General features: G+C 41.7%; 1 long non-coding RNA gene across 2 annotated transcripts; it reads right to left on the reverse strand.

Moving 5' to 3' along the window:
• Positions 1 to 1432: 1432 nt before the first annotated feature.
• On the reverse strand, positions 1433 to 25136 carry LOC132379458 (uncharacterized). 2 transcript variants are annotated; one of them, XR_009507432.1, is made up of 4 exons: positions 25058 to 25136; positions 13409 to 13451; positions 12153 to 12323; positions 1433 to 1675 (listed from the first exon to the last, which is right to left on the reverse strand). It is a non-coding gene; the product is annotated as an uncharacterized LOC132379458 (long non-coding RNA). The 2 variants fall into 2 exon arrangements; XR_009507439.1 differs by lacking the exon at positions 1433 to 1675 and adding an exon at positions 7674 to 7811.
• Between the last annotated feature and the right edge of the window lie 2553 nt (positions 25137 to 27689).

Here is a 27689-nt window from a genome sequence, read left to right on the forward strand (position 1 = left end):
TTTTGATTTTAAATTTCTGCAGTTGCTTGTTCAGATTGGTTGGTTACTCTGCAGATGCAATAGTGTCATGTAAGAGGCTGTTAGGTAGGCTCATGAATGTACAGAGAAAGATGCTTTTTTTTTGCTGGTGGGGTGAGGGGGGATTGTTGCTCGCTGCCACTTCTGCAACGGAGGGGGAGGGGAGATGGGGGGGGGTACTTTGGGGTTCTTTGTCTGTCATTCGTTCTTTGGCACACTTCTCTGTTTTCATGGATGTTTGTGAAGAAAAAGCATTTCAGGATGTATATTAGATACATTTCTCTGACATTAAATTGGACCTGTGAACCTTTAAACGTTTGACATGAATCAGGGATAGGCAGAAGAAATTCAGTTTAATTTAGCATGGTGTTCGGTATGGACATGGTGGAGCAAAGGGTTTGTTCCTGGCTGTACTGTTCTATGCTCTCTCTATACCTGTATAAAATGGAGGAAGTAAGTGGACAATCGGTAGGAGTGAAAGAACAGGCAAGAATGAAGAATTCTGAAAGTACAGTAAAAAGGGAAGATCCTTGTTTCCTTTGCAATAAGGATTGGTCAATGATCCATAAACCATCCATTTCAATGTGTGCCATTGATAGCTCTGTTTTTAATTAGCAGGCAGTAGCTCATGGAAAGTAACAGCAACAAGCTAGTTGCTGACTGTTGAGGTGCTGACACAACAACTAATTATGGGCTAGTAAGCCAGAAGCTTTAACTCACAAGCTAGAATCCAGAGTTTTGGATAATTTTATATGATTTTATTTATGTTTTCCTTGTGAATGTCATTTCTCTAATGTTGTGTGCCCTGACCATGGCATCTTGCAGCTGCCACCTGGCAGAAGGTACAGAGGCCTGAAGTTCCACACATTCAGATGGGATACATGCTGGAAACCTGCATCAACACACACAACATGCTGGATGAACTCAATAGGTGAGGCAGCATCTCAGTATCACAACACTATGACAACTTTGACCACTCCAATGGACCTTTTTTGTTTCCCTAATTGTGTTTTTTCTTGTATAACTTAAATTGTTAACTTATGTTTTTCTTGTAAGTGTTTTGTATCTGGGTCTAAGTGCCCGTGATACTGTTGCAAATACGGTTTTCATTGCACCTGTGCACATGACAGTAAATTCCATTTCAGTTTTGAAAATTTCTGTAATGCTAGTTGTTTAACTTAAATTCAGTTACTATTAGGATTTTATGAAATTGTTACTATGAAATTAGTTTTGTCAGTGATAACCACCAAACAATATCATTCTCTGTGACTTCCGTCCACCCCATTTTCTGCTTTTCATAGGGATCACTGACTATACAAGAGAAGCTCGTGAGGCAGGTGGGGCAGGGGTGGTGGAGAACTGTGAAAACAGAAACCAATGTGAAGTGTGCAAGTTTAACACAGCAGTAACCTCCCTGATGCAGGGCTCTGACAATTCCTTTCCTCCCACAGATGCTGCTTGACTGCTGAGTTCCTCCACCAGCTTGTTTGTTGCTCCAAGTTCCAACATCGACAGTCTCATGTGGCTCCACTGCAGTGATTCTGTTTCTCTCTCCGTTGATGCTGCCTGGCCTGCTGAGTATGTCCAATGTCCCCTGTTTTCATTCCAGATTTCCTGTTTTTGCTTTTGAGGGAGTGGTTTGATGAGGCTGTCAGTGCTGGTTGATAAAGAAGTCAGATAAAGATTAGATTTGTTTGTTGCATGTATATCGAAACATGCAGTGAAATATGTCATTTGGTTCAAATCAACAAAGAGCAACACACATGTGCCACCATGCTTCTGGTGCCACAACTTATTAACCCTAACCCTAACTGTATGTCTTTGGAATATGGGAGGAAATCCTGCATCATGGGAAGAATATACAAAGTCTTTATAGACATCAAACCACAATGAGTGATTACGGTGCTGTAAAACAATTGTGCTAACCACTATATTACCAAGCCGCCCACCAGAAACCACCCATTTGCAGGTCACGCATTCATGCATTCCCAATCTCCACCCTTGCACTTTGCAGCATGGACAGATATAATGTGCTGGAGGTCAGATGCCAACATCGTTGATATTCCACCAGTGTACACAAGTGGCGAGAGTGGATATTAGACCACTGGAAGATGATGCTTGAAATGTAGTCATAGGGGATGAACTGAATGAGTATTTTGCATCAGTCTTCACTGTAGAAGACACAAGCAGTATGATGGAAGTTCCAGGAATCGGGGTCATGAAGTATGTGAAGTTACCATTATTAAGGAGAAGGTTCTTGGGAAACTGAAAGGTCTTAAGGTAGATAAGTCACCTGGATCAGATGGTGTGCACCCCAGGGTTCTTACAGAGGTGGCTGAAGAGATTGTGAAGGCATTAGTAATGATCTTTCAAGAATCACTAGATTCTGGAATGGTTCCGGAAGACTGGAAAATTGCAAATGTCACTACTCTTCAAGAAGGGAGAGAGGCAGAAGAGATTACAGGCCAGTTAGTCTGACCTAAGTGATTGGGAAGATGTTGGAGTCGATTGTTAAGGATGTGGTTTTGGGGTACTTGGAGGCACATGATAAAATAGTTGGTAGTTGGCATAGTTTCCTTAAGGGAAAATCTTGCTTGGCAAATCTTTGGAATCATTCAAAGAAGTAACAAGCAGGATAGACAAAGGAGAATTAGTTGATATTGTGTACTTGGATTTTCTGAAGGCCCTAGACAAGGTACTATGCATGAGGCTGCTTAACAAGCTATGAGCCCTTACTATTACAGGAAAGATTCTAGCATGGATAAAGCAGTGACTGATCAGCAGGAGGCAAAGAGTGGGAAGAAAGAGAGCCTTTACTGGCTGGCTGCTGGTGACTAGTGGTGTTCCACAGGGGTTTGTGTTGGGGCAGATTCTTTTTATGTTATATGTCAATGATTTGGATGATGGAACTGTTGTCTTTGTTGCAAAGTTTGCAGATGATATGAAGATAAGTGGAGGGACAGACTGTTTTGAGGAAGTAGAGAGGCTACAGAAGGATTTCAACAGATTAGGAAAATGGGCAAATAAGTGGCAGATGGAATACAATGTCAGTATGTTCATGTACTTTGGTAGAAGAAATGAAAGGATTGACTATTTTGTAAATGGAGAGAAAATACAAAAAACTGAGTACAAGGAACTCGGGCGTCCTTGTGCAGGATTCCCTAAAGGTTACTTTGTAGGTTGATTCTGTGGCAAGGAAGGCTCAGAATGCAATGTTAGCTTCATTTCAAGAGGACTGGAATATAAAAGCAAGGTTGTAATGTTGAGACTTTATAAAGCACCGGTGTATTGGAGTATTGTGAGCAGTTTTGGGCCCCTTATCTTAGAAAGGATGTGCTGAAATGAGAAAATTCAGAGGAGGTTCACAATAATGATTCTAGGATTAATCAGCTTTCATATAAAGAGTGTTCAATTGTTCTGGGCCTGTATTCACTGGAATTCAGAAGAGTGAGGGGTAGCCTCATTGAACTCTATTGAATGGTGAAAGGCCTTGATAGAGTGAATGTGGAAAGAATATTTCCTTTGGTGGGTGTGTCTAAGACCAGAGGACACAGCCTTAAAATAGAGGGATGTTCTTTTAGAATGGAGATGAAGAGGAAGTTCTTTACGTGAATCTGTGGAATTTGTGGATGCCGTCTTTATTTAAGGCAGACATTGACAGAAGGGATAACGAAGGGATATGGTGAGAAGGTGGGAGATTGGAGCTGAGAGGAAAAATGGATCAGCCATGATGAAATATGGAGCAGACATGATGGGCCAAATAGCTTAATTTTTCTCCTATATCTTATGGTCCAGGTTGAGAGGGAAAATAAATCAGCCATGATTGACACAAATGGACTAATTCTCTCTTTTGTCTTCTGGTTTTAACATGACTTCCTGATACTAATACTTCATGCCCCAACCAGTGAAGTCAGGTATGCCACATTCCTTTTTTTACCATTGTATTTACATCTGTGGCTACTTACAGAGAGTTACAAAGCAGCAGAGGGCACCATATCTTTGGAAATGTTCCATATATTTGAAGAAATTCACACTATCTGATAGATTTGTAACCTTTGTTGGTTAAGTGCTGTTTAAGTGAAACCAGTTCTGTTATCAAGTTGCTGGCATTGTCATCCTTTAGTCTAAACCCTAGGACGTCTCTCCCCATCAGCTCTCAGAGAGGGTCTCCACCACACATCTGGCAGTGGGAAATATAAAAGGCATATCAAAACGGCAATGTTATGATGGTCATGATCATCATGTGAGATTTTAACAAGCAGCTAGACTGGGAAAATCAGGTTTGTTAATGGACCTCAAGAGAATGAATTTGTTGAATGCCTATGAGATTGCTTTTCAGAACAAGTTGTCATTGAACCTACCAGGAGGTCAGCTATTCTGAATTGGGTGTTATGTGATGAACTGGAGGTGATGCCTGAGCTTAAGATAAAGGAACCCTTAGGAGAAGTGATCACAGTATGATTGAGTTCAATTTGAAATTTGATAGGGAGAAGGTAAAGTCTGACATAGCAGTATTTCAGTGGAGTAATGGAAATTACAGTGGTATAAGAGAGGAGTTGGCCAAAGTAAATTGGAAAGAGATACTGGCAGGGATATGAACAGAGCAGCAATGGCATGAGTTTCTGTGAAAAATGAGGAAGATGCAGGATGGATATATTCACGAACAAAGAAATATCCAAATGGCAAAATAGTACAACTGTGGATGACAAGGGGAGTCAAAGCTAATGTAAAAGCAAATGAGAGGGCATATAACAAAGCAAACATTAGCGGAGATAGAGGATTAAGAGGCTTTCAGAAATCTACAGAAAACAACTAAAAGCATCATTAGGAGGGAAAAGATGAAATATGAAAACAACTAGCAAACAATATCAAAAAGTTTTTCAAGTATAAAAAAATGAAAGAGATGAGAGTGGATATAGGACCACTAGAAAATGAGGCCAGAGAAATAGTAAGCAACACACACAAAATGCTGGTGGAACGCAGCAGGCCAGGCAGCATCTATAGGGAGAAGCGCCGTCGACGTTTCGGGCCAAGACCCTTCATCAGGACTAACTGAAAGGAAAGATAGTAAGAGATTTGAAAGTAGGAGGGAGAGGGGAAAATGTGAAATGATGGGAGAAGACCAGAGGGGGTGGGGTGAAGTTGAGAGCCAGACCTGGCCTTTTGTGTTCCACCAGCATTTGGTGTGTGTTTCTTGAATTTCCAGCATCTGCAGATTTCCTCAAGTTTGCCAGAGAAATAATAATGGGGGAAAAGGAGGTTGCAGATGAATTAAATGAGTATTTTACGTCAGTCTTCATTGTGAAAGACACTAGCAGTGTGCAAGGTGTTGAAGGGTGTGAGGGAAGAGAAGTGAGTGCAGTTACTAAAAAAGGGAGAAGATGCTCAAAAAGCTGAAAGACCTAAAGGCACATGTCTCCCAGACCAGATGAACTGCACCTTAGGGTTCTTAAAGAGATAGTGGTAGAGACTGTGGAGGCATTAGTAATGATCTTTCAAGAATCATAGGGCTCTGGCATGGTGCCAGAGGACAGGAAAATTGAAAATGTCATTCCACTCTTTAGGAAAGGAGGGAGGCAGCAGCAAGGAAATTACAGACCAGTTAGCCTGATCTCAGTGGTTGGGAAGATGTTAGAGTCAATTGTTAAGGATGAGGTTATGGAGTACTTGGTGTCACAGGACAAGATAAGCATGATTTCCTTCAGGGAAAATCTTGCCTGTTGGAATACTTTGAGGCGATTACAAGTAGGATAGGTAAAGGAGATACAGTCTGTGTTATATATTTGGAATTTGGAAGGCCTTTGCAAGGTGCCAGACATGAGGCTGCTTACCAAGTAAAGAGCCCATGGAATTACAGGTAAGTTACTAACATAGTTAGAGCATCAGCTGATTGGTAGGAGGCAGTGAGTGGGAATACGAGAATCCTTTTCTGGTTAGCTGCCAGTGACTAGTGGTGTTCCGTAGGGATTTGTGCAGGATCCGTTTTTTTTTAATGCTGTATATCAGTGATTTAGATGATGGAATAGGTAGCTTTGTTGCCAAGTTTGCAGATGATATGAAGATTGGTGAAGGGGCGGGTAGTGTTGAGGAAACAGGAAGGCTGCAGAAGGACTTAAACAGATTAAGAGAATGGGCAAGCAAGTGGCAAATGACATACAATGTCGGAAAATGCATTGTCACACATTTTGGTAGAAGAAGAATATATGCAGTATATTTTCTAAACAGGGAGAAAATCCAAAAATCTGAGGCGCAAAGGGACTTGGGAGTCCTTGTGCAGAACATCTGAAAGCTTAACTTGTAGGTTGAGTCGGTGGTGAGGAATACAATGTTAGTATTCATTTCAAGAGGTCTAAAATATAAAAGCAGGGATGTGATGCTAAGGCTTTATAAGGCACTGTGAGGCCTCACCTTGAGCATTGTGAACATTTATGGGCTCCTTAGCTAAGAAAAGATGTGCTGGCATTGGAGAGGGTTCAGAGGAAGTTCACAAGGATGATCCCAGGAATGAAAGGGGTATCATATGAGGAACATTTAATGGCTCTGGGTGGGCCTGTACTTGCTGGAATTTCAAAAGATGTGACGGGATCCCATTGAAGCCTTTTGAACGTTAAAAGGCCTAGACAGAGTAGGTGTGGAAAGGATGTTTCCCATGGTGGGAGAGTCTAGGACAAGAGGGCACACCCTCGGGATAGAGGGGCATCCATTATAAACAGAGATGTGGAGAAATTTCTTTGGCCAGAGGGTGGTGAATTTGTGGAATTTATTGCCAGAAGCAGCTGTGGAGGTCAGACCATTGTGTGTATGTAGGTGGAGATTGATAGGTTCTTGATTGGCCATGGCATCAAAAGTTGCAGGGAGAAGGCCACGGACTGGGGCTGAGGAGAAGTTAAAAAAAAGATCAGGCATGGTCAAATGGTGGAGCTGACTTGATGGGCCAAATGGCCTAATTCTGCTCCTATGGAGTGTAGAAGAATGAGGGGGGATTTGATAGAGGTTTACAAAATTATGAGGGGTATAGACAGAGTAAATGCAAGTAGGCTCTTTCCATTTAGATTAGGAGAGATAAGTACGAGAGGACATGACTTTAGGGTGAAAGGGGAAAGGTTTAGGGGGAACATTAGGGGGAACTTCTTCACTCAGAGAGTGGTGGGAGTGCAGAACAAGCTCCCATCTGATGTGGTAAATATGGGCTCACTCTTAAGTTTTAAGAATAAATTGGATCGACAGATGGATTGGAGAGATCTGGAGGGTTATGGACCGGGTGCTGGTCAATGGGACTAGCAGAACAAAGTTTAGGCGCAGACTAGAAGGGCCAAATGGCCTGTTTTCTGTGCTGCAGTGTTCTATGGTTCTACGCATTTTTGTCTTATGGTTACTTCAGCAGGGCAGCTGACTACCACCTATTTGTGGGCATTTAGGATAGAAAGAACATAGAAAACCTACAGCACAATACAGGTCCTTTGGCCCACAAAGCTGTGCCAAACACGTCCTTACATTAGAACTAACTAGGCTTACCCATAGCCCTCTGTTTTCCCAAGTTCCATGTACCTAACCAGGAATCTCTTAAAAGACCCTTTTGTTTCTGCCTCCACCACCGCCGCTGGCAGCCCATTCCACGCACTCACCACTCTTTGCGTAAAAAACTTACCCCTGACATCTGCTCTGTACCTACTTCCAAGCACCTTAAATCTATGCCCTCTCGTGCTAGCCATTCCAGCCTTTGGGAAAGATCAATGCCTCTCATTATCTTGTACACCTCTATGTATAATAAATGCTGGCTTTGCCTGCGGCACCTGCAAATAGAAGGAAAATGCACAGCTTCTACATTCCAAGATTGATAATTTATTATTGCCACATATATTGTGAAAAGTTTTGTTAGCATGCCATCCTGGTAGATAATGCTGTATAAAAACATAAATATTAACAGAATGTAGAACATAGTGTTATACTTACAGAGAAAGTGCAGTACAGGCAGACAAGTAAAGCACTAAGGCATTGGTGAGGTAGATTGAGAGATCAAGAGTTTATCTATCATTGAAGAAGTCTATTCTGGAGTGATATAGCAGCAGAATAGAAGCTGTCCTTAACCTGCTGGTATATGTTCTTCAGCTTTTGTATCATTTATCCGGGAGGGAGGAGAAGAAAAAAGAAACTGCCCTGGAAGGATACGTGATTATGTTAGCTACTTTCCTGAGAAGCAGGAAGTGTAGACAGAGTCGGTGAAGGGGAGGCTGGTTTGTATTATAGACTGGTCTGTGTTCAAAACTCTCCCCAGCCTCTTGCAGCCACAGGGAGAGCTGTTGCCATATCAAGCTGTGATGCACCTAGGTGGGATGCTTTTGATGGTGCCTATGAAAAATTTGGTGAGGGTTATCAGGAGTATGTTATATTTCCTTAGCCTTCTGAGGAGATGAAGGCACTTGCATGCTTTCTTGGCTGCATGGATGGACCAGGAAAAGTGGTTGGTAACATGTTCACATGGGAATTTGAATCTCTGCAACAGCTCTACCTCAGCATCATTGGTACAAATCGTTGCATGTGCTTCACCCCACTCCATAAAGTCAATGACCAGCTCTGTTTTTGCTGACGTTGAGGGAGAGGTTGTTGATTAGATACCACGCCACTCAGTTCTCTATTTTGGAAATACAGGATATTACAAAAGGGATTAGTCAGCCTGTTTGCCTATGCTGGCTTCTTGAAAACACTATTTAGTTTAATCACTGTTCCTGCTCTTTACCTATTACATTGCAACTTTTTAAGCATATTACAATTTCATTTTCAATATGGCTATTGCATCGGTTCAGATCTTCTTTTAAAATGAGTGTATTCCAGGGAGAAACTACTTGTGGCAAGAAATAAATGTCTCCTCAACTCCCCCATTGCTTCTTTTGCCAATTAACTGAAATCTCGTCCTCTTGTTAACAAGCCTTCTGCCAATGAAATATTTCCTCTTTGTGTCCTTTATCGAAATCCTTCAGAGTTTTCAATGTTTCATACATTCAAGCATGTGTCTGCTGCCTCGTGTTGTGTGTTTTTCTCTAGAATCACAACTCCTTTGGCACTTTGGGAGCCTGGACATTGTAAATCTCATGTCAGTAGCTTTAGAATCTGCCTCATGGATTCTCTCCCTCAAGGAATGAAGCTCTTGCTGAATTATGAAAGGAAACTGTGGTGCAAAATAGTTCTTTTGTTTCTTGACTTGCATGAAAGATTGAGACTTGATTCTGATTCTGGTCCTTTCTCAACCTTGTCAGATTATCTCGTCACACTACCAGGTAAAATTGCAGTTGGGTGTCAATGAAATCATACAGCTGCATTGTAAAGAATGGCACCTCCGACTATGAGATCTTCTTAAGTTGTTGTGTTTGCCCTCCTTCTTCTCATCAGACTGGACCTTTCTTTACAACTCTTATTGTCCACTACTCCAACACTACTGAACCCAAGCACCAAGCAGGTGAGGTTCCCAATGTGCTCACTGGCATTGATTTTACTCTTAGGCTAGAGGAGCAATCTGATAGGATGATTCAGCCAAATGATAGAGCAATGAGGAAGAAGCCTTCAAAAATGAATCAAAAGGATGGACAACATGTGAGAAGGGGTGAAAATTCAATTATTGTCACAAAATGACTCTGCTGGCTTACAGAAAGGTCCAGGGGACAGGGCAGATGCCAAAGTGAAACCAATTCAAGTGTTCCTGATTAGCATTGTAAATATATAAATCTTGACACTCCTGCCTAACAAGGCTGTGAAAGCACCATCATCAATGCAACAGTTCACTATCGTCTTCACAAGGGCAGTTAGGGATAGATCTCCCAGTGGCCACACATTTTAATTCCACGTCCCATTCCCATTCTGATATGTCTATCCATGGCCTCCTCTATCGTCAAAATGAATCCAAACTCAGGTTGGGGGAACAACACCTTATATACCGGCTGGGTAGCCTCCAACCTGATGGCATGAACATTGACTTCTCTAACTTCTGTTAATGCCCCTCCTCCCCTTCTTACCCCATCCCTGACATATTTAGTTGTTTGCCTGTTCTCCATCTCCCTCTGGTGCTCCCCCCCACTCCTTTCTTTCTCCTGAGGCCTCCCATCCCATGATCCTTTCCCTTCTCCAGCTCTGTATCACTTTCGCCAATCACCTTTCCAGCTCTTAGCTTCATCCCACCCCCTCCGGTCTTCTCCTATCATTTTGCATTTCCCCCTCCCCCCTCTACTTTCAAATCTCTTACTATCTTTCCTTTCGGTTAGTCCTGACGAAGGGTCTTGGCCCGAAACGTCGACAGCGCTTCTCCCTATAGATGCTGCCTGGCCTGCTGTGTTCCACCAGCATTTTGTGTGTGCTGTTTGAATTTCCAGCAGCTGCAGATTTCCTTGTGTAGGCATTTAAATGGTAGCTTTGCCATCAACATCCATATTCTGGCTGCAAGAACCATACAGTCAGAGAACAATATAGAAACTCTACCAATCAAGACGCTCACATAAGCTCGTTCCATTTGCCCAAATTTGACCTGTATCTCTCTAGGTCTTTCTTACCCGTGATAAATGTTGATACTGTACTTGCCTCAGCCACTTCATCTGGCAGCTGATTCCATATATGCATCACCTTCTGCAGGAAGATGTTGTAGCTCAAGCCCTTTTCAAATTTTTCCTCTCTCACCTTAAACCTCTGCATTCTCATTTTTGATTCTCTGTCATGATTTGTATGATTTTATACACTTCTGTAAGGTCTCCTCTCAGTCTCCTATGCTTCAATGAATAAAGTTGTCGACTATCCCATGTTTCCCTATGGCTCAGCCCCTCAAGTCCTGGCAACATTCTTATAAATCTCCTTTGCTTTCTTTCCTGCTTAATTACATCTTTCCTATAGCATAATAAATAAAAGTAAATGCAATATTCTTCACCAATACCTGAATGGAGAAAAGAAGGTATTCTTTTAAAATTTTCCCAGTTCTGGAGACTATATATTGTCCTGAAATGTTAACTCTATTTCTGTCACCACAGTTGCTTTGTGCATCTGGGCCCGCTGAAGAGGACAGAGTTGAATGTGTATTATTTATATATTTAGTGTTATAGCACGGTGAAGGCCCTTCTGGCCCTTTGAGCCTTGCTGCCCCATCAACCCCGAGAAATCCGATTAACCCTAACCTATTCATGAGACAATTTTTACAATGACTGATCAATCTCAATCTCAATGACTGGTACATCTTTGGAAACCGGAGCACCCAGGGAAAACCCACACATGCCACTGGGAAGACATAGAGACGCCTGGAATTGAACACTCAACTCCGGAATGCCACGAGCTGTAGTGGCGTTGCGCCAACCATCACCCTCCCATGGCACCCACGTGTATGGGAGGGCAATCAATGGCATGCGTTAATGTGCGTGAACTAAGACCTGTCTCTTGCAATATTCAGATGTCATTTCTGTGCAAGTGTTTGGAATCAGAAGCAGTAATATGAGAGGTATAAATAAGAATCCTTCTGCTGAATCATTTTGACACTTGGAATGGTTTCATGGAGGAGTAAGGCAGCAAATGAGAACTAAGCTGAGCAACTACGTTAGACAGCACAATACGAGCCCTTTGTTCCATCTAACCCTTCCATTCTACACACAGATTTCAAAAACATCCTGAAATTCTTTTTCTTTGCAACCATTCACAAAAACAGAGGAATACCCCAAAGAATGAATGACAGTTAAACATTAGAACCCCAAGGCCCCCCACAGCTCTACCCCTCCCATGCGTAAGCAGCAGCAAAGCAACAATCCCTCCAACCCCACCAGTAACAAAAAGCATCAGCGCCCCCCCACACTGAGCACTCAAGTGTGCAGCAGAGCATCAATAAAGACACAAACCTGCAGTACCCTAATTACTACTTGTTCACCCGGTATTTAACATACCATAGGCGCTCTCTCTCCCTAATAAGGGAAAAAGAGGTGTCCCTTTTTCACAGTGAGAGGGGAGACATAACAAATAACTCACTGATTTACTATGTTATAAGTCCATTGTTTCACTTTTTCTGAGCTCTGTGCCCAAAGAACTCAGGTCTCTGGGCACACAGCCTGCATCTAGCTCGCTGCTTTTGATCTCCCGTCTCCCACAACACTCTGATTTCCTGCAGAGGCACTGACCTCGAGTCCGCCTGCCTCCAGAACCACGAAATCCCGGAACTCCGAAGGTACATTAATCTTCTAGGCTGCGTCCTTGGTATATTGAAAGCCGTGAGACCCTGAGAGCATGTCCCATTCCCGCAAAAAACTGAAGTCAGCATGAAATTCCAGGTCAGGATCTTCAAAAGAACCCTGAAAGGGAAAAATAGAGATATTAAATTAGAGCCGTTTCCGAAGATGCAAGCAAAGGAGTCACCGTTAGGCGCCAGTGATTCTCATAAGCCCCTAAACAGCCCAATATCTCCAATTTTTCCTATATCCATGTGTCTGATATAAATCTCTTAAATGCTCCTATTGTTTCAGGCTCTACCACCAGCACCAGCAGTGTGCTCCAAGAAGCCATCACTCCCTATGTAAAAATCCTTTCGCTGACTTCTCCCCTAAACTATCCTGCACTCACCTTAAACAGATGTCCTCAGTCCATTGCAGCCCTGGGACAAGGTGCTGGCAGTATGCAATAAAGCACAAACTACTGCCGATGATTACAATTGTACAGGAGCTAGTGAGGCTGCACCTGGAGTACAGTGCACAGTTTTGGCTTCCTTAGGTGAAAAAGGATATAGTGATATTGAAGGTAGTCCAAAACAGGTCACTAAGCTAACTCCTTTGGTGAAAGGGTTGTAAAGGTAGATCTATATTCTTTGGAATTGAGAAGAATGAAGTGTGATCTGATTGATATGTGTAAGATTCTAAAGAGGGTTTGCAGGGGAAATGTTGAGATGTTTTCACTACTCAGTCACAAACTTGGAGACATTATTTCCAGACAAGGGGCTGGTCAGTTAAATCTGAAATGTGTAGGAATCTCTTTCTCTCAGAGAGTTGTGAAATAATCTTCCCTCCCTCATGTCCCCATTCTGCCTACCCACCTCACTCCCCTCACCTGGATCCAGCTATCACTACCAGATCTAACTTCACCTCTTTATATCAGTTATCTCCCCTCTACCTTTCAGTCTAGATGAAGGGTCCCAGCCTGAACCGTTGAGTGTCCATTTCCTTGTATATTGAGTGTCCATTTCCAACATCTGCAGTCTCTTGTGTCTCCCTGGAACTCTCTGTCCCAGAATAAAGTGTCTTTAAAGTGGAGGTGGATACAATTTTGAATGATTGGGTGATTGTGAGTTATGGAGAACTGGCACAGAAGAGAAGTTGACTCCTGATGAAGATCAGCATTGATCGTATTCAATGGTGGGGCAGGATTGAGAGGCTGAGTGACCTACCTCTGGTTGCTTCCTTGTGTTCTCGTATAAGGTGAGGCAGTAACTGTGGAGAGAGAAAGACAGTTGATATTTTATTCAGATGTTATTTCATTAGGACTGTGGAGGATGGGTGGACAGAACTAAAGAACGATGAGAAGGGCAGGAGTGTCTGAATGGCAATATGGTGTTGGTCCAGTGTGAAGGTGGATGATAAGTGGCTTGGTATCATGTTCTCCAGTTGCATTACAATTAATTCTTTAATGAGTTCATCTTATGTGTTATTATGTTTGAACAATTACTTAATAGTTGTTAACCTAAGTAACCTCTATAGGCATTAGCAATTGCTCATTCCAACTTATGTCCAAGCTGACTAGCACTGAACTTCCATCCACAACAGATTAAACATTACAATTTACAATGGCACCATTTTAATTCTTAGCACTGTCAGCATGAGTTCATAACAGTTGTCATTTAAGAGTGTACGGATGTTGCACTGTTCACTTTAAAAGCGAATTGTAACTGTTGCTTGTAGTCATACAGTAATGATAGGATTGAATGACAAGAACATTTTTCAACTTTGAAGTGAACAGAATTCTTGAATATCCCCAGCAATTGTGATACACTTAACTAAGAGGAGTCCACAGTTGAATTGGCTTAAAATAGGACTTCTTCTGCAACCATGGAAAATATCTCCTGACAAAGTGGCTCAATAGTACAAGAGAAAGAAGATTGAAGCTTGTTCCACAGTGGGGAGATAATCTACTCTTTCTCCCTATTTTAACCCTCTGTAACTGTAACACATTGGCCTGTGCTCTGTTATGGTTTTCCCTTGTACTACCTCAATGCAATGAGCTGATTCCATGATCTGTCTGGATGGCATGGAAAATGAAGTCTTCCACTGTACCTCAGTACATGTGATAATGATAAGCCAATTTACAAGTTTACCAAGTTACCAATATTGTTTGCTTATCTGAAATAAAACAGGAAATGTCAAAAACACCCAGTGGGTCTGACAGCATCTATGGAGGGAGAAGCAGAATGATGGAAAGAGAGCATTTCTGGTCCAAGAACAATCATGCAATCATGAGGGCTGAGAATAGATGTTTGAAGAGCAATAATACTATGTGGGAAGCCCCCTGTGAGCATTTGTAGCTTTCAAACTACTTGTGATTGTGACTGAGTACGTGTTAGTCCGTGTTATTTGTTGAGGAAGTAATGTGAATTACATTAATGTTTACACAATGGAAACAGGGCAGAAAGTTAAAAGGATTCTCAAGTACTATTTGGAAAAGCTGAAATTATCTGTTACTTTAAAATGTAATGGTATTTGGACAGAGCTAATTCCTATTGATGGTAAAACACATTTATCAGTTCTCTCAATATCACATGCATTTCACTATTGAAAGAGAGTTGAAAAGCTCAAACTGGTAAGGGTTGTGGTTGTCAGGTTAAATAACAGAGAGTAAATTATGCTTCCTCTAAATAGACTTTAATTTAGCAGTCCAACTTTCCATTGATGTCACTTCTATTTATTTAAGAGACAATACAAAGGCATTGCAGAATTTAACACAATGCAGGAACAGAGAAATTAGGTTTTGACAGGACGTTGAGCAAGCTTTTATAAAGAAGTCTTCTCAGAAGACCCTTAGATTTCTTAATGAAGGGTGGATGTAGTATAGCAGGTAACTTATGTAAAACAGTTATAAGTTAGTGACAGCATTGTACATATGACCAGGGAAATTATGTTAGAATGGTACATGATAGTTGTTAAGCTATTTGCTTAATTATTATGTACAGTTCTGGTCCCACATTACAGGAAATAAGTGATTGCACTAGAGAGGTAATGGAGGAGATTCAAAAGGATTTAAGAAGAGGCATTTCATATATTTTTATAAAGCAGGAGGACATTTGGTCCATCAGTTCTATGCTAGCCATCTGAGCAATTCCTTTGACCCATTCCTCTTGAGTTCCCTCTTCTCTCCCGGATGTCTATTGCTCTCTCCAGTTCTCCTTCACACTTATCTACACCAGTAGCATCTTTTTTTTTGTGTAGATGCCAACTATTCCACAGGTATATCTTTGGGATGTGGGAGGAAACCAGAGCAGCTGGGAGAAATGCATATAGTCAAAAGGAGAATGTGCAGACGCCACACAGTCAGAGTCCAAGGTCAGGATTAAACTCATGTTGCTGAAGAACTGAGGCAAGGAACGAAACATTAAAGCAGGGATGTTATATAAAACTATGGTCAAATCAACATGGGCAGGTTTTGGCGCCGCACTGAGGAAGGATGTGATAATGCTAGAGGGATCGAGGATTTCCGTCAAGAGGAGAGACTTGAGAAGCTCAGTCTGTTCTCCACAGGGTGGAGGAGCTTCATAGAACAGCACAGTACAAGCCCTTCAGCCCATAATTTTGTGCCAACCTTTTAATGTACTCTAAGATCAATTTAACCATTCTGTCCTCCATAGCCCTCCATTTTTAGATCACCCATGTACCTATCCAAGCATTTCTTAAATATTTCTAGTGTATCTGCCTCTCCCACCATTCCTGGCAGGGTGTTTTATGCAACCTCCACTCTGTGTAAAAAAAGCCTTACCTTTGACATCCTACATTCCTCCAATCACTTTAAAATTATAGCCCCTGGTATTAGCCATTTCTGCTGTAGGAAAAAAGTCTCAGGCTATCCACTCAATCTATGCCTCTTGTCATCTTGCACACTTCTACCAAGACACCTCAAATCCTTCTTCACACTAAAGAGAAAAACCTTAGTTAGTTCAATCTATCTTCATAAGGTAAGATAAGATCTTGGACTTGGATGTCTCAGGAGCAGGAATGGCTGCTGAGTGCGCCAGGCTTCAGATGTTTCAGAAAGAACAGAGAGGGAGGCAAAAGAGGTGGGGGTGTGGCATTGCTAATTAGGGTATCGCAGCAGCAGAAAAGGAGGAAATCGTGGAGGGATGGTCTACTAAGTCAGTGTAGATGGAAGTCAGAAAGAGGAAAGGGGCAATAATTCTACTGGGTGTTTTTTTTTAGACCAATAGTAACAGGGATATCGAGGAGCAGATAGGGAGGCAGATTCTGGAATGGTGCAGTAGTAATTGTGTTGTTGTGATGGGAGATTTTAACTTCCCTAATATTGATTGTTATCTCATTAGCGCAAGGGATTTAGATGGGGTGGAGTTTGGTAGGTGTGTTCAGAAAGGTTTCCTGACATGATATGCAGATAAGCCAACTAGACGAGAGGCTGCACTTGATCTGGTATTGGGAAATGAACCTGGTCAGGTGTCAGATCTCTCGGTGGGAGAGCATTTTGGAGGTAGTGACCACAACTCTATCTCCTTCTCCATAGTGCTGGAGAGGGATAGGAGCAGACAATTTGGGAAAACATTTAATTGGGGTAAGGGGAAATATGATGCAGGAACTTGGGAGCATAAATTGGGAGCAGATGTTCTCAGGGAAATGCACGGCAGAAATGTAGCAACTGTTCAGGGAATATTTGCATGGAGTTCTGCATAGGTATTGAAGCAGGAAAAGGATGGTAGGGTTAAAGGGCGATGGTGTACAAAGGATGTAGAAAATATAGTTAAGAAGAAAAGAAAAATTTATGAAAGGTTCAAGAGACTAGGTACTATTAGAGGTCTAGGAAGTTACAAAGTTGCTTAGGAATGGAATTAGGAGAGCCAGAAGGGGCCATGAGAAGGCCTTGGTGGACAGGATTAAGGAAAACCCCAAGGCATTCTACAAGAATGCGAAGAGCAAGAGGATGAGCCGTGTGATAATAGGACCAATCAGGTGTGATGGTGGAAATGTGTGCATGGAGTCCAAGGAGGTAACAGTGGTAGTTAATGAATACTTTGCTTCAGTATTCACCAGGAAAAAAAGACCTTGGCAATTGTGGGGATGACTTATAGCAGACTGAAACACTTGAGCATATAGACATTAAGTGAGAGGATGTGCTGGAGCTTTTGAAAAGCATTAAGTTAGTTAATTCACCAGGACCAGATGAGATATACCCCAGGCTACTGTGGGAAGTGAGAGAGGAGATTTCTGAGCCTCTTGCAATGATTTTTGTGTCATCAAAAAGGATGGAAGAAGTACCAGAGTACTGGAGGGTTGCAAATGTTGTTCGCTTGTTCAAGAAAGCGATAGAGATAACCCAGGAAATTATAGGCCAGTGAGTCTGACTTCAGTGGTGGGCAAGTTGTTGGAGAAGATCCTAAAAGGCAGGATTTATGAACATTTGGAGAGACATAATATGATTAGGAATAGTCGGCATGGCTTTGTGAAAAGCAGGTTGTGCCTTATGAGCCTGATTGAGTTCTTTGAGGATGTAACAAAACACACTGATGAAGGTAGAGCAGTGGATGTAGCGCACATGGATTTCAGCAAGGCATTTGATAAGGTACCCCATGCACCACCAGAGAATCTAGTTGCACCCCAAAACAGAACCAGCCTTCCTGCTGAGCTTATCAATCTTCTTGTTGTCAGCTGCTCGCGCCCTGCTGCCCCAGCAGACTGCAGCATAGAATAGAGCACTGGCCACCACTGAGTTGTAGAACATCTGCAGCATAGTACTATAGATGTTGAATGACTGGTGCCTCCTCAGGAAGTGCAGTCAGCTCTGTTCCTTCTTGTACAGAGCCTCAGTATTTTTAGTCCAGTCCAGTTTATTGTCTAGATGAGTTCCCAGGTATTAGTAGTCTTGGACAACCTCCACATCCATTCCCTTGATGGAGATGGGAATACAGGGTGTTTTCATGTTCCTGAAGTTCACCACCTACACCAACACCACCATGCTTTCCAGGCAGCATCCTGGCAAATCTCCTCTGTACCCCCTCTAAAGTGTCCACATCCTTCCGATAATGAGATGACCAAAACTGAACACAATATTACGACTGTATCAAACTTGAGTTTCATAAAGCTGCAATACTACCTCATAGTTCTTAAACTCAGTCATTCACCAGTGAAGACAAATGAGCCTTCTTAATCATCCAATCAACTTCTGTGGCAACTTTAAGGGCTATATGGATGTGGACCCCAAGATCCCTCTGAGAATCCTGTTGTTAACCCATTCAACCTTCCAAACAGAATCACTTCCCACTTTGTCAGGCTGGATTCCACCTGCTACTTGTTAACCCAGCTCTGCATCCTGACAATGTCCCATTGCAACCTACACCATCCATAACTCCATCAATCTTCATGTCATCTGCAAACTTACTAATCCACACTTCCACTTCATATCCTAGTCAATTATGAAAATGGCAAAGATCAGGAGTCACAGAAAAGATCCTTGTGCAACGTTACTGGTCACTGACCTCCAGGCAGAATATATTCCATCCTACAGGAAAGATGTAAATAAGGCTAAAAGACTACTGAGAAAATTTACGAGGATGTTGCTGGCACTGGAGGACCTAAGTTATAAGGGAAGATTGAATAGGTTAGAACTTTATTCCTTGGAAAGTAGACGATTGAGGATTGATTTGATAGATGTATACAAAATTATGAGGAGTACAACCAGGGTAAATGCAAGTAGGCTTTTTCCACTGAGGTTTGGTGAGATTACAACTAGAGGTCATGGGCTAAGGGTGAAAGGTGAAACAGTTAAGAAGAAGATGAGAGGAAGCTTCTTTACTCAGCTGTCATGAGAGTGTGGAATGAGCTTCCAGTGCAACTGGTGCATTTGAGCTCGATCTCTACACTTAAGAGAAGTTTGGATAGGTACATGGATGTCAGGGCTATGGTCCCGTTGCAGGTCGATGGGAGTAGGCAGTTTAAATGGTTCAGAAGTTTCTGTGCTGTATTTTTCTATGACTGTATGTATCCAGAGGGGCATAGATAGGGTAAACTGCAGGAACTCTTTCCCCTTATCAAAGGTAGACAAAAAAAGAGGACATCGATTTAGTATCTCCCTCTAAGTCATTCCTAGCTATGTATCTGTCCCAAAGTTTTGTTTTGTGTTGTTAATGACCCTGATTAACCACCTTCCATGGCAGTTTGTTGCATGTGGTACTGCCCTCTGTGTGAAGGAGTTACTCCTCACGTTCCCTTTAAGTCTTTCCTCTTCTTCTCTTAAGTACATGTCCTCTAGCTTTTGATTCTGCTACCATGGGAAAAGTACTTTGATCATCCAACTTATCTGTGCCTCTCATGACTTCATAAACCTCTATCAGATCAGTCCTCAATCCTTCTTTCCTCTTGGGAAAACAATACCATTCGATCTAGTCTCTCTTTTTAACTTAAGCCTTCCAGCCTGATGTCAGGGAAGCAATTATTTTTCTCTCTCCCTTGGAGGGTTGTTTGTTTTTGGATTTCTCTTGCTCAGAGGGAGCTGGAGGCAGCTATTGGACTTTTTTTAAATGTAGAAATAGTTGAAGTCTTGATCAGCAAAGGGGTGATAGGTAAGAATGCAAAGTCTTAATCACAAATGTTGAATATGAATCAGGTATAGGGGGCAAGTGATATACAGCTTGAAGATGCAAGAGGCAGCAGATGCTGAAACTTGGAGCAACAAACAATCTGCTGGAAACACTCTACCACTGATGTTGCTGGACCTGCCAAGTTCCTCCTGCAGATTGTTTGTTACCTTGGGGCCTAATTAGTTTCAGACGACAGAAAATCTGGACCCCAGAATTACCCCCAGTTGTCCTCCTCTGAGCAAGACACTGTCCTTTCTAACTCCCCAGGTTATAGAACTCCCTGTGACATGATGTTTCCTTAAGTCAGAAATGCTATTGGATGAGATTTCTAAATTGGATTGGCTGGTTAATCAGCCACAGGTTAGTTAACAGATCTTAATGAACTTTAAATCTCAGTTTGATCTTAATTAGAGTTAGTTAATTAGTACAAGTCGATACAGATCCACACTACTGTTTCAAAACACTCCAAACCACAGGAGTTGCAGGACCACAGAGTGCTGACGGTTTCAGCCTGTATTTCCCTTCCTGATCACATGCATCATTATAGTGTTAGAAAATACCTGGGAAGACATTTAGGGATGGACAATAAATGCTGGCTTTGGATATTGCTAAAATAAACATAAGATATTCCACTTTAAATAAAGCTAATCAGACACTAGCTGTTCAATGCCTTTGGGCTGTCTTTACAATGGGTTGTTCTAACTTAGCTAACAGAGAAAACTATGGCATTTTCTATCACAGTAACCTGCTGAAGCCAGATCTTTAAGGATTATTCAAGAAGAGGTTGGCTATTTTTCTGAGGCTACAGGGAACATGAGATTTGGGAAGGAAGCTGGAGAAGTGTTGGATCTGGGTGGTCAGACAGTTATATTCAGTGAAATTGATTTAGTATTGTTGCAGTTACTGAGGTACAGAGATAGACTGTTTTGCATGCCATTCGCAAGCAAAATGATACATTGCAACAGTGCATTGAGGTATTACAAGGAAAAACAATAACAATGCAGAATAAAGTGTTATAGTTACAGAAAAAGAGCAGTGTAGGCGCATAATAAATTGCAAGGCCGTGATGTGGCAGATTGTGAGGTCACAATCTTATTGTACTAGACTTATAACAGGATAAAAGCAGTCCTTAAGCCTGTTGATGCTTGCTTTCAGGCTCTTGTAACTTATGTCTGATGGGAAGTGAAAGTTTGAAAGACGGTGCAGGCTTGAAGGGTCGAATAACCTTCTCCTTCTTAATTTTCTGCAATGCAATGCCAACTGCAAAACTACAATATTGACTATAGAGCTGTTCAGGATGTTATCAAATGATAGGTTATATAAGTTATATAAATAGTTATATATAAAGTTATATAAATACAATCTTTCTTATGTGGATAATTTGGCAAACCAGATTTTGTTATGTGGCGTTTGAAGCCATTCAATAAGACACTGTGATGTGGAGGAATATGGAGAAAGAGAAGTGAGGGTGATTTTAGAACCTGGAACTTGAAGCTACCTAGGGAGGCTTCAAAGACTAAACATGATTGTCTTGGAGGAAGCAAGATTAAGAAGGATCATGGCACATTTCTGTCAAAGTGTTAAAGGGGATGGAAAATGTAGAGGCAAGCACGTTATTTAACTTGGTCTGTGAACACAAAACTAAAAGGCATAAGTATAAAATTAACAAGAATTGTGTGTGTTGGAAGAATCCCAGGTGCAATATTTAATAGGATGTCAATGATTCTTTACACAGAACTGGATGAATATTTCATTAACATTGGGATTGAGGGTTTGAAGGATAAGTAGAGCTAGATAATTGACTGCAGCATGGAACATGATAAAGTTGGGCTACTGGGAGCATTCCTGTGCTGTGCCAGGAATGTTAATTGGCCCAGAATGTAAATGGCATGACATAAAATTTGGTTATTATGCTGTAGTTTTGGTTTTTGTTTTCCTTTGAAGAGTACACTATTGTAATGTAGAAAACACAGTAGCCACTTTTTGCACATCAAGTTTCCATAAAGAGCAATCAAGTGAGTGGAGTTGTACAACACGTTAGTGATGCTACATTTGGAATACTGTGTTCAGTATTGGTCACCTCGCTAGAGGAAAGGTACCATTGTGCAGAGGAGATGTACAAGGATGTTGCCAGAACATGAGAGGTAGAGTTTTGGAGGCTGGGATTTTTATCATTGGAGCCTAGGAGAATGAGAATGGTGGGTGGCTTTATAGAGTTGTATAAAATCACAAGGAGCATAGATAGTGTCAATACATGGAGTCCTTTTCCTAGGGTTGGAGTATCAAGAAGGAGAGGGCATAGGTTTAAGGTGAAAAGGGAAAGATTTAATTGGAACCTGGTGGGTCACTTTTTCATCTTGAGAGTGGTTAATATATTGAATGAGCTATCAGAAAAAATGGTTGAGGCAGGTATATTAACTGCATTTAAAAAGTATTTACACAGGTACATGGTTAGAAATGGATGGATATGGTCCATATCTGGGCAAATTAAGCTAGCTTAGATCCATGGTTGCATAGACCAGTTGGGCTGAAGGGACTATTTCAATGCTGTTTAATTCTATGACTCTAAATTCAATATCTAAGATTTAAGTTTGTTCATTGCCATTTTTCAGTACACGAGTATAAAGGAGAACAAAATGATTGTGTGAATCTCACTTCAATTTACAGCTTAACATAAAGGATGATAACCCTCCCCATCCACTGGCCTGGCCAAAGTTAAGAAATCTCATTTGAGTGGATGCGGCGCAATGTGTCCCCTGTTACAAATCAGTTACAAAATAACAAACTGTAGACAATATGCGATTGAATGATTGAGCTTTATAATTCTTAATTTGACTATATGGTTAGTAAAGAAAACAAAAGAAAGAAAAAGGGCCCATTCTCATGAAACAGTCTCATGCACAATGTGGGAGCTCACTGATCAATCTAATCCGATCGTCGCTGACCCTCGGACCCTCGCTCCAAGTCCACTCTGTCTGAGGTCTACCAACTCCCTCCATTCATGTCCTCTTCTCATCTTTCCCTGGCAAAAGACTGCGAATTCCCGGTTCCCAGACACACAAGAAAGAACAACATTCGGCTCATTGGCTAGCTTGGCCCGTTATCTCTAGTCATAACCCGAACATTGCTGCTACAGAGAAACTATTACCTCAGCAGTGGAACATTACAGAGAGGCCATTAATTAGCGGTGAAACCTTACAGTGTGTTGGAATTGCTAGTCCTGATCTGATGCATCTGATAGTGCACTGGTATTCATCTGATTGAAGAGAGTACAATGACTAGGACATGCTCCATGATTCTTCTTTATATAACCACATGGTATGACTTATGGTCATTTGAAAGGACGAGTAAAACTTTGATTATCCAAAGTCCAGCCCCTCCAGCAATTTAACATCGCCTTGCTGTTGCAGTGAAATGGTAGCTAAGATCTTTTATACAAGTCAGGAGTGGAACATGAACTCCCCACCTTTTGACACAAAGGTGAAGAATGCCCCATTTAGAATAACATTGAAATCCAACAGATTTTTGCCCATAAACACGAGAGATCTTGCAGATGCTGGAAATCCAGAACAACACCTAAAAAATGCTGGTAGAACTCAGTAGGTCAGGCAGTATCTATGGGAAGGAATAAACAGTTGCCATTTTGGGCCAAGACCCTTTATCTGGACTGTTAAGGAAGAAGGAAGAAGCCAGATTAAAAAGATAGAGAGGGGGAGAAGGTGATGGGTGAAGCTTGGTGGGTGGTGGGGGGGACGATGATAAAGTAAGAAGCTGGGTTGAAGAAAAGTGAAGGACTGGAGATGAAGGAATTTGATAGGAGAGGTGAGGAAAGGATCATGGGAGAAAGAGAAGGGGGGCACCAGGGGGAGTTGATATGAAGGTGAGGAGAAGAGGAGGTAAGAGGACAGAGTGAAGTAATGAGGAAGAGGGAAGGGGTAGGAGCAAAGCAAATCTCCCAGAATTTGAAGAAATTAATATCCATGCCATCAGGTTGGAAGCTACCTTGATGGAATATGAAGTGTTGCTCCTCCATTCTGAGCATGGCCTCACTGAGGTAGTAGAGGAGTTGACATGTTGGAACAGGAATGGGGATAGGGACTGAAATGATTGGCCACTGGGAAATTCTACTGTTTTCTGATAGAGCAGAGGTGATTGACAAAGCGGTCCCCCAGTCTATGTCGGGTCTTACTAGTATAGAGGAGGCCACACTGGGAGCACCGGATACAGTAGACCACCCAACAGATCTGCCTTTGAAGTGGTGCCTCATCTGGAAGGACTACTTGGGGCTCTGAATGGAGGTGAAAGAGGAGGTGAATGGGCAGATGTTTGCAGGGGTAAGTGTCAGCAGTGGGATTAGTGGAGAGAGATGTGGAAAGCGGAGAGTTGGTGGGAGGGTTAAAGATATATTTGGTGGTAGGGTCTTGTTGAAGATGGTGGAAATAGTGGTGAAGGACATGTTGGAGGCAGAGGCTCATGGAGTGCTAGATGAGTCCAGGACAAACTCTATTCCTGTTACGTCGGCGCGAATATGGGGTAAGCGCAGATGTCTGGAATATGAAGGTGATGCAGCTGAGGACAGCATCAATGGTAGAGGAGGAGAAAACCTGTTCTTAGGAGAAGGAGAACATCTCTGATGTTCAGGAAAAGGAAACCTCATTCGGAGAACATGTGGCAGAGATGAAAGAACTGAGAAAAGGGAATGGCATTTTAACTGGAGACAGGGTGGGAAAGGGTATAGCCAAGATACCATAGGAATCAGTGGGTTTATAAAACATACCAAGAGACAGGAAGGAGAGGGCAATGTCAGACATGGACCAAATGAATTTAAGGGGAAGGTGGAAGTTGGAGGCAAAATTGATGAAATTGCTGAGCTCACCTTGGGTGCATGAAGCAGCACCAGTTCTGTTGTCATTGTAGCATTGAAAAAGCTGGGGAGCACCACCAGGGAAAGCTTGGAACATGCTGTTTGTTCAATTTGTCCATTTGACTTTTTTATCTCAGGTAAAAGATTCTGACTGTCTACCCTATCTATGCCTCTCTTGACTTTATCATCTTTTATCAGGTCTCTACTCAGCCTCTGATGCTCTGGAGGAAACACCCCCAAGTTTGTCCAACCTCTGCTTATAGCTAATAGTCTCTATCCTGGACAACATCCTCTGCATCCTTCCATATCTCCCCTGTAATGGGGTAACTGGCACAGCACACATTACTCTAAATGGGGCATAAATAAAGATTTATACAGTTGCAACTCACCACAACTTTTCCTTGAAGAAATTACTTCCTTTGTTTAGATGACTTTGCTGTAGTTTGTTTTCCTGTCTCTCTCGGTGGAGTGTCTACTAAAAAAGGAACATCTTTATTTGCTTTGGAGTTGATCATAACTGGAGAGTAACACAATACTCCCACTACCCCCAGCCCCTGCTAAAATAACATGGTGTTGGCAATTGATGCTCTTTATCCACATACCATTCATGGTCTTGACATTTGAAGGAAGTTCTCTTGAGAATCTGTGCATAAGTTAATATTTGTTGATTGTCAGAAGTACTTCTGAGAAAGGCCCTCTGGCCACACCTTCCATTTTCAGCTAACTAAAAAAGTTATTGTTTTCAAACCTCAGCAGCACGACATGAGTAAATATTCACACAAAACATCTGCATTGTGGAGATGTCAGATCTAACACCATATGAGCAACATAGAAGGTTAACAATGGAGAGATGGTCACATGAGCCATGTACATGGGAATTGCAATAAACAGGCAGAATCTAATGAGATTTTATCACTGTTTAAAAATTTATTTGATGATTGCTTTCTGTTTTATTGATAGAAATCTGTAAAGCACAAAGAAGAAATAAATCATAGAAGTCCCAAACATAAAAAAGAGAAGACTGCTGAATAAAAACAAAATTCTCATAATTGATTCTACAATATCCCATTACAGGAGATGCTAAATGAAATGGGTCCCGCCGTGTCAAATGTCATAGCAGGTTGCTAAGTGTGGAGTCGTGCCAAGGAACTGGAGCGTGGAATCTTGTTTTCAATTTGTAACAAAAACAATGGCTGGGTAGATAGGAAACTGCAGATCTGTGAAGTCCTTATTAGCTCTGCTTAAATTAATGAAGCATCTTATATGAATCATTGAATGTCACTATGCTAAAAACTATTGAGCCCATTCTGATTCTTGAATTAAATCTATATTCTCCAAGCTAATTCTGCCAAATTCTTGTTTCATTTTTCTCTTTGTACAGAGGACAGTCGCTCCTGTGACTAACAAATCTAAAATTCATTTTCACATCCCTAATTTCCCTTGAGAATGGTGGTGAAAAGGGCCAATTTCTTGAGCAACCCTTGTGAACATTGCACCCTACCCTAATCTAGCCTCCAGTTTGTGGCCATATACATTACGGTGTACAAAAATGTCTTGTTCTCATAAAGCACGCAGAATATTATTACCGCTGTATGTGGTAATAATAAATACAGGTGGCCCCCGTTTTTCGCTTTACACCAGCTCATTGTTACGAAAGACCTACATTAGTTCCTGTTTTCGCTAACCAAAGAGGGTTTTTGCTTTCATGAAAAAAAGACGCCCGCTTTATACGTGTGTTTACCCCGAGAAAGACTACCACGACCTTGAAGCCTTGTGTGGGCAGTTGTGTGCGCATGTGTGTATGTGCTGATTTTTTTTCTCCAAATCAATTTTGGCGCGCTGTCTTCCCGATTCTGATGTGAAACTACACCGTACATACTATAGTTCTACTTTATACAGGCTGTATATTTATCATATAATTCCTGCTTTTACTATATGTTCATGTTATTTTAGGTTTTATGTGTTATTTGGTTTGATTTGGTAGGTTATTTTTTGGGTCTGGGAATGCTCAAAAATTTTTCCCATATAATTTAATGTTATTGCTTCTTCACTTTATGACATTTCAGCTTACAAACGGTTTCATAGGAATGCCCTACCTTCGCATAGCGGGGGAAACCTGTACAACAATCTGATTTCTATTTTTTTTTCAGTCCAGGTGAAGACTCTAAACATGAAACATTGACAGTTTGCTTCCTTCCACATATATTAGTCAACCAGCTGAGTTCCAACAGCAATTTTTTGTTGCTCTTGATCCCAGTGTCTGCTGTCTCTTAAATCTCCATGTTGAATGTAGCTGGAGGGGGTGTCTGTCGTTGGTGTGAGTGGGATAGTAATTTAAATTACCAGGTAACTGGACCCTCAGGACTGCCATTACAGAGTGTACGGAGGAGATATGCCTCCTCCATCTGACATCTGATCTGTAACATGAGATTATGTGGATCCTGGAAATTTTGAACAACATGTACAAAATGCTGGTGGAACTCAGCAGGTCAGGCAGCATCTATGGAAGGGAATAAACAGTTAAAGATTTACTTCATTTCACCCCTTCCCCAACCCACCCATCTCTCCCTCGTCTGATCCATCATCTGCCAGCTTGTACTCTTTCCCCTCCCCCCCCACCTTCTTATTCTGGGTTTTGCCCCTTCCTTTCTGGTCCTGATGAAGACTCTCAGCCTGAAGTATCAACTGTTGATTCCCTTCCTTAGATTCTGACTGACTTCAGGAATTTCTCCAACATTTTGTGTGTGTTGATCATCCAATCAGCATTTGATTTTTCCAAATGCAGAACACTAATTGCTTTGCATTAGATTGGAAGAGCTGCAAGTGAATCATTGTAAAGGAACACCATAATAATGCAAGTGAATCATAATATGAGTGGATAGGTTCAGGGATTGATTGATTATGGACTATTGGGGTCCAGAGTGATCTAGCCTTGCTTCTGGGCCAGTTGAATGAGCATTGGAACTTCTTTGCCCAGGTTCCGACTTCTCCTTTTGGTGCCCAGAGCAATCCAACCACACT

The sequence above is a fragment of the Hypanus sabinus genome, chromosome 1, assembly GCF_030144855.1.
Source record: "Hypanus sabinus isolate sHypSab1 chromosome 1, sHypSab1.hap1, whole genome shotgun sequence".
Taxonomy (NCBI): Eukaryota; Metazoa; Chordata; class Chondrichthyes; order Myliobatiformes; family Dasyatidae; genus Hypanus; species Hypanus sabinus.